At 51.4% G+C, this 14,203-nt stretch overlaps 1 protein-coding gene across 6 annotated transcripts in view; it reads right to left on the reverse strand.

Moving 5' to 3' along the window:
• The window catches only part of DGLUCY (D-glutamate cyclase), a 279,618-nt gene that overhangs the window by 147,783 nt on the left and 117,632 nt on the right, over positions 1-14,203 (reverse strand). The window lies entirely within an intron of this gene.

Consider the following 14,203-nt stretch of genomic DNA (forward strand, 5'->3'; position numbering starts at 1 on the left):
CAATCAAAGAAACGGATAAATGGCCGCGCAAATGAGAGAAGAATGTTTACACACCAAATGCACAAACCTTTACGATTACAAGTGAGAATACGGGGTTGGGGCGGAGTTGTGAGGGTGTGTTGGCTCAAGGCAACAGAAATGTCTGGCTAATGTGAAGAACAGAGTGACTTCCCTTAATACTAGAAATATTAGTTCATTCCCCCCCCCCCCATGGTTACTCATTGTATCACTCTCACATAATGAAAGACTGAGCCTGCCTTGCTGGGATTCAAACCTGACAACCACAAGATACACACAGATCACAGCAACAAGCTCGCAACGCGTGGAGTGGAGCGGTCCAAGAGCCGTCTTCCCCAGCGAGTAAAGTGGGCTCTTCTGAAGGGGAGAAGTCCCACCCAAAACACTCTGGGGGATTGATTGGCCCACAGAATACCACATTCATCAAGTCATTTTTTTTATTTCAACAAAACATCTCTCTCTCTCTCTCTCAATTCCCAATTTAGCAGCTCAAAATTATCACTGCGCAGTCGCCATCTTTACCCCTCCTGGCAGCTCTCTGGCACCCTTCATGCGAAAGATGGATACAAGTTACTTTATGTGGATGCATTGGCATGAGTACTCCACAAAAAGTAACAACGAAACACGTGTCCCTCTCTTCCACTTCAAACATTTCATGAAAAATAGAAGATTGCATTTTTTTAAACATGTTTGTATTGATTTTTCACATTGTCCTCATGGCGGCACATTCCTATCAGTATCCTGTATCAAAGGTTACAGAAGCTTGCAACTGCTAGCCTTTCCCTCCTAAAGTTAGAAAAACGTGAAGGAAGTTGCAGTGGAAAACAATAAAATGATTGGCTGATTCTGGGAAATTGTTGTGTGTTGGCCATCAGATACCCTATCTGATGCTACGAGAACTTCACTTTGGCAAAAGCCCCTCTTCATTGTGCTTGTCCTTGAAGACCATCACGGTGCTCCTGTAACAATCAGCATTTAGCGACAGGTTATGTGGTCTGAACACAGCTACCTCCTCGGTATAACCCGCCCCCTTGCCATGGGCCAATATGCAATCCTATAGCGCCTAGAAGTGGCATCAGAGTGCCTAAGAATTTCAGAGAAGATTTCCTGCAGCGCATGTAGATTGTAGGAGCCCCTTTTCTGCATAGATACATTCAATACCGCCTGCTTTCAGTAACTGTCTCCCATAAATTCACCTTCACCACTGCCCTCTAGCGGGATGAAACGCAGGGGCATGCCACAAATTCAAGAATCTTCAAATAAATGGGTATACAAATGTGTGCTGGCTTCCCAATGGGAGATACGCTCCTTGACAGATGCAAGGGGCTCTCCTATCCAATTGATTTTTTGGGGGCTTGTTCTTTGATATATAATTTGTCCTTTAAAAATATATGTGACTAGAGGGAAAATTTGAGGTGTTGTAAAGAATCCCGAGATTGGTCAGGGCACCTATAGTTGGCATGCCGCAAACTCAATAATCAGAGTTACATTTCTTCTGCTGCTGCCACGATCCTTTTTAAGAAACTTACAAAAAACAATTTGATGGACAGAATGTAGATCAATGTCTTACATTCACCCCAGTACAAGGATCTGGGCCTAAATCCATCGTTTTCTGCACTCCACACCACCCTGGGTCAGATAATGGCTTTATGCAAATCAGCTCTGACCCTGTGCCCCATGGGAACAGTCCAGTCCGAACTACAACAGCCATATCTTTCCCAGACCGGAATCAAGCATCCGAGGACCGGACCGGTTTCGAGGTAACACCTCTCATCAGCCCGGCTAGCTTGACTCCAGTGGTGTGGAGGCTCTGGGACCCACGTCTGAGCTACCCCAGTACACTCAGGGAGAAACTTACAAAAAACAATTGGATGGACAGAATGTAGATCAATGTCTTACATTCACCCCAGTACAAGGATCTGGGCCTAAATCCATCGTTTTTTGCACTCCACACCACCCTGGGTCAGATAATGGCTTTATGCAAATCAGCTCTGACCCTGTGCCCCATGGGAACAGTCCAGTCCGAACTACAACAGCCATATCTTTCCCAGACCGGAATCAAGCATCCGAGGACCGGACCGGTTTCGAGGTAACACCTCTCATCAGCCCGGCTAGCTTGACTCCAGTGGTGTGGAGGCTCTGGGACCCACGTCTGAGCTACCCCAGTACACTCAGGGAGTGGTGTGGAGTGCAAAAAAACGATGGATTTGGGCCCAGATCTTTTGACTGGGGGAATGTGTGACATTGATCCACATTCGGTCCATCACTTGTTGTTTTTGCAATCGCCGCCCTAAGTGCGCTGGGGATGCCCAGACGTGGGTCCCAGGCACTCCACACCACTTGGAGTCAAGCTAGCCGGGCTGATGAGAGGTGTTACCTCGAAACCGGTCCGGTCCTCGGATGCTTGATTCCGTTCTGGGAAGGACATGGCTTTTGTAGTTCGGACTGGACTGTTCCCATGGGGCAACAGGGTCAGAGCTGATTTGCATATCGCCATTGTCTAACCCAGGGTGGTGTGGAGTGCAAAAAAACGATGGATTTGGGCCCAGATCTTTTGACTGGGGGAATGTGTGACATTGATCCACATTCGGTCCATCACTTGTTGTTTTTGCAATCGCCGCCCTAAGTGCGCTGGGGATGCCCAGACGTGAGTCCCAGGCACTCCACACCACTTGGAGTCAAGCTAGCCGGGCTGATGAGAGGTGTTACCTCGAAACCGGTCCGGTCCTCGGATGCTTGATTCCGTTCTGGGAAGGACATGGCTTTTGTAGTTCGGACTGTACTGTTCCCATGGGGCAACAGGGTCAGAGCTGATTTGCATATCGCCATTGTCTAACCCAGGGTGGTGTGGAGTGCAAAAAAACGATGGATTTGGGCCCAGATCTTTTGACTGGGGGAATGTGTGACATTGATCCACATTCGGTCCATCACTTGTTGTTTTTGCAATCGCCGCCCTAAGTGCGCTGGGGATGCCCAGACGTGGGTCCCAGGCACTCCACACCACTTGGAGTCAAGCTAGCCGGGCTGATGAGAGGTGTTACCTCGAAACCGGTCCGGTCCTCGGATGCTTGATTCCGTTCTGGGAAGGACATGGCTTTTGTAGTTCGGACTGGACTGTTCCCATGGGGCAACAGGGTCAGAGCTGATTTGCATATCGCCATTGTCTAACCCAGGGTGGTGTGGAGTGCAAAAAAACGATGGATTTGGGCCCAGATCTTTTGACTGGGGGAATGTGTGACATTGATCCACATTCGGTCCATCACTTGTTGTTTCTACGATCCTTTTTAAAGCAGATTTATATTATGTATTAATGTTGGAAATTACAAAAATGTAATTTGGTACTTTTAAGAAAATGTTAATATGGTACGATCTGTGTGCATTTCTGTTTGAAAGGTGTTAGAAGAGGTTCACATTTACACTGGAGCCCTCTCCTTGTAGGATTTGTGGGTCAAACCAGGCACCATTTTATATGACTTCCTCATTTCTGCTTGCAAGAATCCCTGGGGATGTGCCTATGATACCTGGGAATAATACCACAGAGGACACCCCTTACCATGGTGCACACTTCTCAATAAAACTACTCCTATAAATTAATACACGGTGCACAGTACAAATATTTAATAAAATCCTATATCAAAGTAGGTCACATGGAGTCCACCATATATATATATATATGTAAATCTCAATGAAAAGCACAGGCAAAAGCAATATTATTTAAGCAGCAAAGCAAGGGTCAATGTAAAGCTGGGGTCTCCTAAGAGTATGGTGGGTGCTGCTGGCAGCTCACCAGCTACCAGCAACTAGTTCGCTGAAGAGAATACCAGCACAGGACATCCATCACTCGAGGGTGTGGAACTGAGCATCTCTAGCTCTTGAAACAAGAAGGATGCAGCACAGCTCCAAACACTCGGGAGTGTCAGCCAGCCAAGCTAGTGGTAGAGACCGAGGCAGACAGACACACACAAACACCAGCATGACCAGTCAATGTGTTGTCCCTCTGTGTGTGTGTGAGTACAGTTCTCAGAAGGAAGAAAGCCAATGGCATCCAGCATGGCTCAAGGTCAGGTGCCAGGGTCACAGTGAGGGGCTCAGGTGCAGCAGCTCAGGAGCTGAATATGGCAGGGGTAAAGCAGAGCCGGGGAGTTTAAACAACTCGCTAGTTGGATGGTGAGGAATGTGCATGTTTGTGCTAATCGCCGAAAAAGCTACTGAACACCCCAACAAGGGTAGCAAGCGCTATATAAATGCAAACCTTTTCCCCCTCTATTCCCCCTCCACTATCCTTCTCAATCCAAAAAACTGACCAACATAGTCCCCACTCAACTTACTTTCATATTTTCACTATACTAATTCACTCCTAATCCTTTATGGAATCCAGATTAGCGTGCTACTCGTCGAAAAAGCGCTCTGCCGCCTCGTCAGGGGTAGTAAGCGTTATATAAATGCAGTTACAATGCAACAATACAAGTGTGTGTGTGTGTCTGCCTCTGTGAGCAAGTGTCCCTGATGTGTGCGTCCTCCCTGGCAGACAGTGCACGCCCTCGGTCAGAATCCGGGCATTTGGCAATCCTTGTGGCATCTACCAATCCCCCTACAATACAGGGGTAGTCAGCCCAGAGGTAACCATTCCTGGCATCTTGACTCTTCTTCATATTTTGGGCAACCCCTTGCCTAATAATGCATGCCAGCATAATGGCTTCCCCTGAAATGTTTGACTCATCCTTGGCTAATCATGGCCAAATTTAATATCATGATGCCCTATCTTGGGTGGCTTGAGCGCCGATGTGAGCAGCAGTGGACCTCGGAGCTCCTCCGTGGCTGCCCTCAACAACCAGGATACCTGTGGGGTGACAGTACACGCTATATAAGTTCAAAAATAAATCAATCAATCAATCAATCATTAATCCTGTGCCTCAAACGGGGGCCCCATTAAGGCAACTGACAGCGCAACAGCAGGTGCCTACCTGGTGACGAGGTGGGATGTTGATAAGAACGGAAAGGGGAACAAAACAAGTGTCTTTCCCTCCTGCTGCCGTTTCCCTGCCTTCGGCGCAAAACGGCAGCTGCACGGCGGAGCTGACACCGGGCGCAGAGATCGGCGACTATTGTGAGTGGACACTCTGAGACTGCTGCTGTTTGAGTGCGCCAGTGACTGGAAGGTGTTAGCGCCCTTCCTGGGCGTCGGTTGCGGCTGGGAGAGGTCGGTGAGAAGGCACGTCAGTCGGCGGTGATTGCCTGACCTTGAGATGGCGGCAGGCGGACATTACCCGCATTGTGAACAGGCCCTCTGCACTTGGGTCTGGTGGTCTGCGGACCCAGCGGAGCTAACTGGCCGTGAGAACGGTATTGTGAGTCCTAGCGACTGGGGCCCGGTGAGAATACCGTGAGGGAGCTGAGGCTGCCCGGATGAGAGGCACTGAGAGCGACTGTGTGCCTGGGGGAGAGGAAAGACCCCAAAACGCGTGAAGGGCCCGGAGACTGCTGACCGGCTCTAAAAGGCCTAGCGCTGCCTGTAGCAATACCGAGAGGTCGGAGGAGAGGACTTCTGGGGCCTGCAGGTGGACACTGGGCATCCCACCTCTGGACTCCTCTGACCTGTATGCCACCTGGGAGGGCGCATTGCGACCTGGAAGTGGAGGACTGCATGGGGGCCAGCACTACTGACGGTGCGGAGGCCTAGCGCGGCAGAAAGAAAGGGCCCGGACCGGGCAGCAGCTGAGGCAGAGGGATCCACACCTCCAGGTACATAAGTGGGGCCTGATGACATGATCGTGCATGTTCTGCACCACTGAGGCGAACACAGAGTCCTGTCCACACGCGGAGAGGCAGAACTAGGCCATTGACTGCGCTGTTTCTGGCTGCTGACGGGGGTGGTTGCACTGGAAAGGCCTGATCCCTGTTATTTTGAGACTTGGAGGGACTCTGCGCGAGTGAGCTTGGTATTACCGTGAAGAGAGGTCAGTGACCTGAAGGACTACTTGTGGGACCTGGGTGGCCCTGCTTCGGTGGTGGGAGTGCAGGCACTACGCCGCCACTTTGGGGGAAGGAGTGGCTTGTCAGCCCCCTTTCTATTGCTGACTCCTGTGGATCATGGACTCCAAGATGTGCAGAGTGTCCAGAAGAAAGGGTTTTGAGGTCCTGCGGGTGGAGGAGTCAGAACGCCATGCAGACGATGAGGGGCGAGGGCTTGGGCAACCCGGAGATCCGTCACTAGGAGATATTATGCAGGCCATTGTCGCCTCGCGGGAGGCACTGGAGGCAAGGATGGCTGCCATTGGATCGGATCTCAAGTTATTGAAGGACGATTACCGAAACCTCAAAGAGAGAGTGGTGACCAGCAAAACTAACATGAAAGAGGTACCGGACGAGGTGGCCAGCCTACAAGCCTCACTGAAAGAATTGGTGACTAGGGTCAAAGTACTGGAAATGAGAGCCGAGGACAGCGAAGGGCGTTCACGACGCAATAACTCCGAATTGTGGGAGTCCCGGAACATGAAGAGGGGCCTGACGCGGTTACATTTTTGGAAACCTGGCTGAAAACGGAGGTAGCACTGGAGGGACTATCACTCTTTTATGCGCTGGAGCGTGCACACAGGGTTCCGGCTCGTGCATCGAAACCGGGAGCCCCACCCCGCCCTGTGGTGGTGAGACTACTTCACTACAGGGATCGAGACTTTATACTACAGAGAGCCCGAGACCACCAGAATCTACAGATTGGGAATAGTAAGGTGATGATTTTCCCGGATTACACTCGGAAAGGGCAGTGACAGAGGGCTTCTTTCATAGCAGTCAAGCAGAAGCTGCGCCAGCTACATCTTTCCTATGCCATGCTGTTCCCAGCTTGTCTCAGAATCACGGAGGGCTCGGATGTGCACTTCTTTCTCATTCCGCATGCAGAGACCCATTTACCCTGCTGAGCGTCAACAGGAACGTGACAAAGCGGTGCGGGCAGTGGCGCACATCAGTCGTGGTGAAGTCAGTACTGCTAGCATGGACACAGATACTGGGCTGGCTGGGGTGGAAAGCCCAGGATCAAGCAGCATGCTGGGGCTTTCGGATACAGAGCTACCGGATGTCACTCCACAGACAGCGGATGGGTTATTTGGGTGAGCGTACTGCAGGGGTGTAGGAGCTACAAGATGATAAGCTGTTAACTGTGACATTACAACACAAGGACCAGATCACTGATCTACAGAGGGACTTCGCAACAGCTGCGGGGCCCTGATGGGTGCATTAGGTATAAGAAGGAGTCCCGGGGAGGGCTCGGAGGCCATTGGATGTGAGTTACACGCCACCTTCTTTCTTTGGTTCTTTGCATGATTCTCTTGGTTTGGATGGGGACCTGTTCTTGTGTGCCTGTCCTGGGGTTTGGGAGTTGGGGCAAGTTTGTTGTTAAGGATGGAGGGGAAGGGGTCAGACATGTCGCTATGTAGGCCATCTGGGGTCAGGAACTTGACGTAGAGCCATGGGTACCTCGTAGAAATAAAAATCATGTCCTGGAACGTACGGGGGATGCACACCATGGGACGGCAGCACAAAATACATGCCTACCTGGTGTGGAGAGGTGTACAAATTGCTCTCATCCAGGAAACCCACCTGACAAAATCAGAAGGAGCGGCGCTACAGCACCGCTGGAGAGGGCAGGTGTTTCACACCACATAATCGCCCTATACAAGAGGGACCTTGGTGTGGGTGCGAGCGGGGGTACCATTTCAATGTGTTAGGCAGATTATAGATCCCGATGGCCGATTCACGGTAGTAACAGGGCGGCTTGATGGCCGGGATATCGCGCTGGGAAGCATATATGCTCCTAATATTGACCAACCAGCTTTCTTGGCGCAATTATCGCAGAAACTAGCGATGGTGCTGTCGGGACCTGTACTTCTGGGAGGCGACTTCAATTGCATAACCGATGTAGCCTTGGACCGCTCTCACCCTCCGCTCCCTGACGGACCTGCCCATAGAACTGCTGAAGCCAGACAGGACTGGCAAAGGCATTGGGGACTGACTGACACCTGGCAAGCCCACCACCCGGGGGAACAAGACTACTCTTACTTCTCAGCTATGTATGAGTTGCACATCCACTTGGATGCTATCCTTTGCTCGCCAGATGTGCATAGAATGATTGTGGTGAGGGAATACTTGGATAGGACGACATCTGATCACAACCCGTTACTGGTGTCCTTGAATTGGGCTTGGGTAAGGTCCACCATCCCTAACTGGCGTCTCCGCCCGGAGGCGCTGGAAGACCAGGTCTTCAGAACCACCATAGGCTCTGCCATTGAGGACTACTTTCAACACATTGCCATCAAGTCTACTAGTTTGCATAATGAGTGGGATGCATCCAAAGTTGTGATTCAGGGGCGTTGTATTGGGGAAGCGGTGGGAGTATGAAAAACCTTGCTGAGGGATGTACAGAGAACGGAGCAAATGTTAAGAGAGATAGGAAAGGAGCGACCTGGGCGAGCAGACAACCAGGAAGAACTTCTGACAGCTAGAGAGGAGGTAACGCTGCGTATAGAGCTACTCAGATGTCATGATCACATGGCATATGCGGCAAGGGCGCACAGTGAGAGGGGTAAATCCAGGGCATTATTGGCTTGGCTGGCCAACCCAGCGCGCAGAGGGACACCGATCTTAGAGCTACGCGGGCAGGATGGCGTAGGTTATTATGACCAACAGACCATCAACGCACAGTTTTTGGAATACTATACTACTCTATACCAAAGTCGGTTAGATCCGGGAGTTCTAGCGGAGGTGGGGGGTTCCTAGACATCGAACTGCCGCAGATTGAGGAGGAGGATGCGGAGAGCTTAGGCCGACCAGTGGAGTTGGGAGAGATCAGAGGTGCCATAAAACGCATGGTCATGAACAAAACACCAGGCACTGATGGGCTGCCATCAGAGTTTTATGCCACGTATGTGGATTTATTGGCCCCCCGGCTGTTAGCACTCTACAATCAGTCAAAGAAAGATGGTTATCTGCCTAGCTCAACAAGGGAAGCAGTATTTGTGCCCCTCCTCAAGACGGACAAGCCGGCATGGGACCGTGCAGCCTATTGCCCGCTCGTGATGCTTAATATCGACTATAAGATCTTGAGTAGTATTCTAGCGCATCGCCTGATGGCCCACATGACAGCGCTCGTGCACGAAGACCAGGCGGGGTTTATTCCTTCACGGAGATATTTCTGAAGCCTGCGGGGAGGGCATGGGGACGAGACAGGGATCTCCGCTGTCTCCCCTCCTGTTTTCCCTGGCCGTCGAGCCGTTGGCTGTTCATGCCCAGTCGGGCCGATACTATGGGGGTTTGGAAAGGATGGGTCAGACCCACTACATTGCTTGTATACAGATGATCTTTTAATGTTCCTCGCCAATGCTGCTGGGGAGTTATAGGGTGCCCGTGAATTTGTGGCTAGACTAGGGCGGATGGCCGGCCTCAAAGTTAACTGCAACAAGATGTGCCTTTTTCCGGTGCGTGGAGGCAGAACTAACCCGCAAGATGGGCTGGAAGTGAGATGTGAGCGCAGTTGCTTGCCTTATCTAGGAGTCAGAATTTATCATTAATCCTCTGACTTATTCGAGGGCAATGTGGGGCGCGCATGGAGGACCACCAGGAGTAATTTGGATTTTTGGGGAACCTTGCCTTTGTCAGTGATGTGGAGAGTGGCGTTGTAAAAAATGGTCACCTTGCCCCGTCTACTCTACTATTTTGGAGTGTTACCGCTCTTGATCCCCGGGAAATACTTTGCCCAGCTGAATACGATGGTTACGGGTTTTCTGTGGGGCTCCGGGCGGCGTAGAGTGGCGCTGAGTCCTATGACGCGCCCTAGGCGGGAGGGAGGGTTAGCTGCTCCCGATTTTGAGGCATATTATCATGCGGCCCAATTTCAATGGTATGCACAGTGGATGGTGGGGAAGCTGGGAGCGAAGGAGAACCGGAGGCGGATGGACATGAACCTTCGCCAGCTCGCTCGGACTCCTCCAGCTGCCGCTTCATGAGGGAGATGTGCCGAGGGAGCTATGGGTGGTGCGCCAATGCTGGAATCATGCCAATAGACGACTTCGGGTGCGGCCTTCATACGCACTTGAGATCCCATTATGGCTCTGTGAGGTGCTACCGCACGGAGGGGATTGGCAACAGGTGCGAGACTGGAAAGAACTGGGGATTTCCAATATTGGAGATCTCTATGAAGAGGGAATCCTCATACCATTTCAGGATCTCATGCAAAGACATGACATTCCCGGGCAGGACTTTCTCCTACATGCGGCATTGATGGCAGCCATGCGCAAGCACTGGAAGAGAGGGCTGGAGGAGCCGCATGTCTTCCTCCCCTGTCAATATGTGGTCACCTCAGCCTGTACAAGAGACTTACGCTGGGATCTAGGACTCCCTTAGAGGGAGTACGCGCTAAATGGGAAGTGGATCTGGGGACGCCCATAGAGGAGAAGACATGGGAGATGTTGATGGAACAGGCATGGAAATGCTCCAGGAACGCGAGATTTCAACTAATACAGTTTTAGGAGGGGGTCATGGCCAAGCTACAAGAGGTAATGGATAGGGAATTTCAGCTGGGGCCGGGAGTTTGCCTGCTACATTGGTTTCCCCACACAGCCCGTAATAAGCTCACCAGTAAATTCATAGACCCTGGGTTAGTCCTAGCTACACAAGAGATTACTAGCTACTGGAAAGCGGTCACTAGGCCCAATGCAGCAAGAATGTTACAGTAATTAATAAAATGGGTGGATTGTGAGGGGATCTTCCGGCTGCAGATGGCTCGGAGAACCAATAATGACAAATTGCCTGAGGTGGCTAGGACTGGGTGGCGATGGTGGACCAGCTCAAGACTCCAGCTGACGGGGATGGCTGACATTCTGAAAGAGGTGACTTCTCTTACTGATATAGAGCTTTACCTTGGTAGAGTGGGTGGGAAAGGTGCCGGGTAAGGTGATTGACCTGGGAGCATCCTCCTCGTGGAGACCTTAATCACTGACAAAGTACTTTGAAGTGGATGACAGGAGTATAGGCTAGACGGCATAAGAACTGAAGGAGGGAAGTGACATGTCGTACGGGGGTGGGGCCTAGGGGAGGGAGGGGGGAAAGGAGGGAGTTTGTTGTGGGTTGATAGTTGCTAATACGATGTGAAGAGGAATGAGACTGTGTGTGAGCCTAGAGCAATATGGACTTAACGCCCAGGACAGCATTAAAGGTTGGAATAGCATAGACAAATCTACGGCATAGATGGCATACATGAAGTAATGAGTGCCTAGGGGCAAGAGTGAGTTAGATGGAGAAGGCAACAGGTATGTCAGGACCAACAATTGTTAACCATTAGGCGATGAAAGTGCTATGCAACTGAATTATGATTGTCTAACTGATTCAAAATTTGAATACATTTTGTTTTTAAAAAAATGATGCCATATCTTGGAATAAACACAGTTCCTGCTGTCAGTTCAGTTCAGTTCTTTAGCTTTATTCGATTTTTGTTTAAAATCATAAAAGCATACATTTAAAAACACTCATGACAAGAGTTAAAAACAAAAAGCACAAAAATGGCAAAAAGATAAAACATTTGTCCATGTTGCATGAATAAGTTCCTTTCTTTCATAGTAGAATTCATGATTTTCCATACCCATGGCCAATGTACATTGTTACGGGGAGATTGAAGGCGGAAAACCCATGGCCACACAGTGCACCGGTGTTTCTGCCCTTCGGGTGAGCTGACTCTGCCCTTAGTTTTAGTTGAGGGGTATATACCATGCTAGGGTAAAAGTTGCGTAGGTCCCAGATGGATATAGGGCCAACACCTTCACGGGGGTATAAAGTTCGCAGGTAGGGAACGACTGAACTGCTTCTAAATTTTATTAGAACAAGGTCACCATCAATATCTTTTTGTAGGGGGCCTAGCCAGCCCGCCCTTCTAACAGACATGATGGTACCGTCAAAACCTAGGGGCAGGGGCCTGTTTTTAGTTAACCAATACGTGACTTTGTTAAGTAAGTCTTGTTCCCGCTCAGTTTTTCCATGTTTGATTGCTGAGACTACCGCAAGAACACACACAAAGGGTGCAGCCTCCGGGGGTAGCTGTATGTGCTCTACTCTTGAAGCAGTATATTGTAAAGGGCCCGGTTTGTGGTTAGCTTTAGGTGCATTGGGGGGTGGAAGGATAGGGACTAGGGGGTGAGTTTGATTGTTACTGTTTGTACCAGGTGGGTTGGAACAGATTGATGTTACAGATTTTTCAGTGCGAGTTTGGTTGGCCTTAAAACATTTCTCTAATCCAAACAGCCTATCCTCTAGTGTGGTAATTTTGACAATCAGTGGAGAAATGAGTGAGGTAACCATTTGTTCAATCTGGGACAGGAAGTTCGAATTGAAGGAGGTTACCAATTGGTCTATTTTTTCTTCCAGTTTTTGAAGGGGGTTAGTTGCAGTCAGTGGAGAGCTAAGACACAGTTTTTGTTGTTTTGGTTTATTCCCTGTGAGCTTGACCCCATCCCACTTCCTTTTGCTAGATGAGGACTGGGGAAAAACTGTGTTTGGTGTATTGACATTTTTGGGTTGGGGAAGTTGTACCAGGGGGCTGGCGATTGGGGTTGACATACTGGTTCGTTTAGCGAGGCAAGGGGAGGAACTTTTGATTTCATTTCTGGCTTCCACAGTGGCATACCTTGTTTTGCAGAGGGAATTTATCTCGTCCAGCAGCGAGAGGTGTTGCACTATACCATTCGTTTGGTCGGGCGGTTGGTTGGTGAATATGCTAGACTTGGGAGGTTCATTCGTAATGGCGATGGGCGGAGATGGCCAACATAGAACTTGTGACCCTGAGTGCAAGCCTCTCTGGCTGATAGGTTTATTGGTCAACCCCTTGTGAGTCATCATGGCGTGTGCAAATTTCAGGCTATAACGAGGTCTCAAGGAAATCTGGGGGTATTAGAGAATTTTCAACTAAAGTCCAGTTTGTAGTCCCTTGCCAGATTGTCAGGAAGGTCAAAAAGTTGTTACCTTGGCAGTGTGATGGAGACAAGGGGGGTGGCCCGTCCCGTCCTCCTCGTGCCTCTGAGGGCCACAGAGGGCCCGCCCATTGCCCGGGCTTAGCCCGGCGCGTCCCTCGCGCGTCCACGCGGGACGAGGCAGTGGGCAGTGCTTTATGCGCCTCCTGGCGCTGTGTGATGAGGGGGGCGGTGTCCTGCACAAGAGGCTGGTGGGAGGTGTAGTCCTGACCGGCGGAGCCAAGCCCGGCCAGTCAGGAAGTCCAGTGCAGGTTACTCGGCGGAGCAAAGCCCGGCCGCCACGCTGAACTGGAGACAGGAGACAGGAGACAGATGCGAACGCCTCAGCGGAGCTGAAGAGCTCGGCCGGCTTGGAGACCCCTTGACAGCCCACACTTGGTCCTCGGCAGTGGGCAGTGCTTTATGCGCCTCCTGGCGCTGTGTGATGAGGGGGGCGGCGTCCTGCACACGAGGCTGGTGGGAGGTGTAGTCCTGACCGGCGGAGCCAAGCCGGGCCAGTCAGGAAGTCCAGTGCAGGTTACTCGGCGGAGCAAAGCCCGGCCGCCACGCTGAACTGGAGACAGGAGACAGGAGACAGGAGACAGGAGACAGATGCGAACGCCTCAGCGGAGCTGAAGAGCTCGGCCGGCTTGGAGACCCCTTGACAGCCCACACTTGGTCCTCGGCAGTGGGCAGTGCTTTATGCGCCTCCTGGCGCTGTGTGATGAGGGGGGGCGGCGTCCTGCACAAGAGGCTGGTGGAAGGTGTAGTCCTGACCGGCGGAGCCAAGCCCGGCCAGTCAGGAAGTCCAGTGCAGGTTACTCGGCGGAGCAAAGCCCGGCCCGCCACGCTGAACAGGAGACAGGAGACAGATGCAAACGCCTCAGCGGAGCTGAAGAGCTCGGCCGGCGGGGAGACCCCTTGACAGCCCACACTTGGTCCTCGGCAGTGGGCAGTGCTTTATGCGCCTCCTGGCGCTGTGTGATGAGGGGGGCGGCGTCCTGCACACGAGGCTGGTGGGAGGTGTAGTCCTGACCGGCGGAGCCAAGCCGGGCCAGTCAGGAAGTCCAGTGCAGGTTACTCGGCGGAGCAAAGCCCGGCCGCCACGCTGAACTGGAGACAGGAGACAGGAGACAGGAGACAGATGCGAACGCCTCAGCGGAGCTGAAGAGCTCGGCCGGCTTGGAGACCCCTTG

Source organism: Lissotriton vulgaris, chromosome 9 (genome assembly GCF_964263255.1).
Source record: "Lissotriton vulgaris chromosome 9, aLisVul1.2, whole genome shotgun sequence".
NCBI lineage: Eukaryota > Metazoa > Chordata > Amphibia > Caudata > Salamandridae > Lissotriton > Lissotriton vulgaris.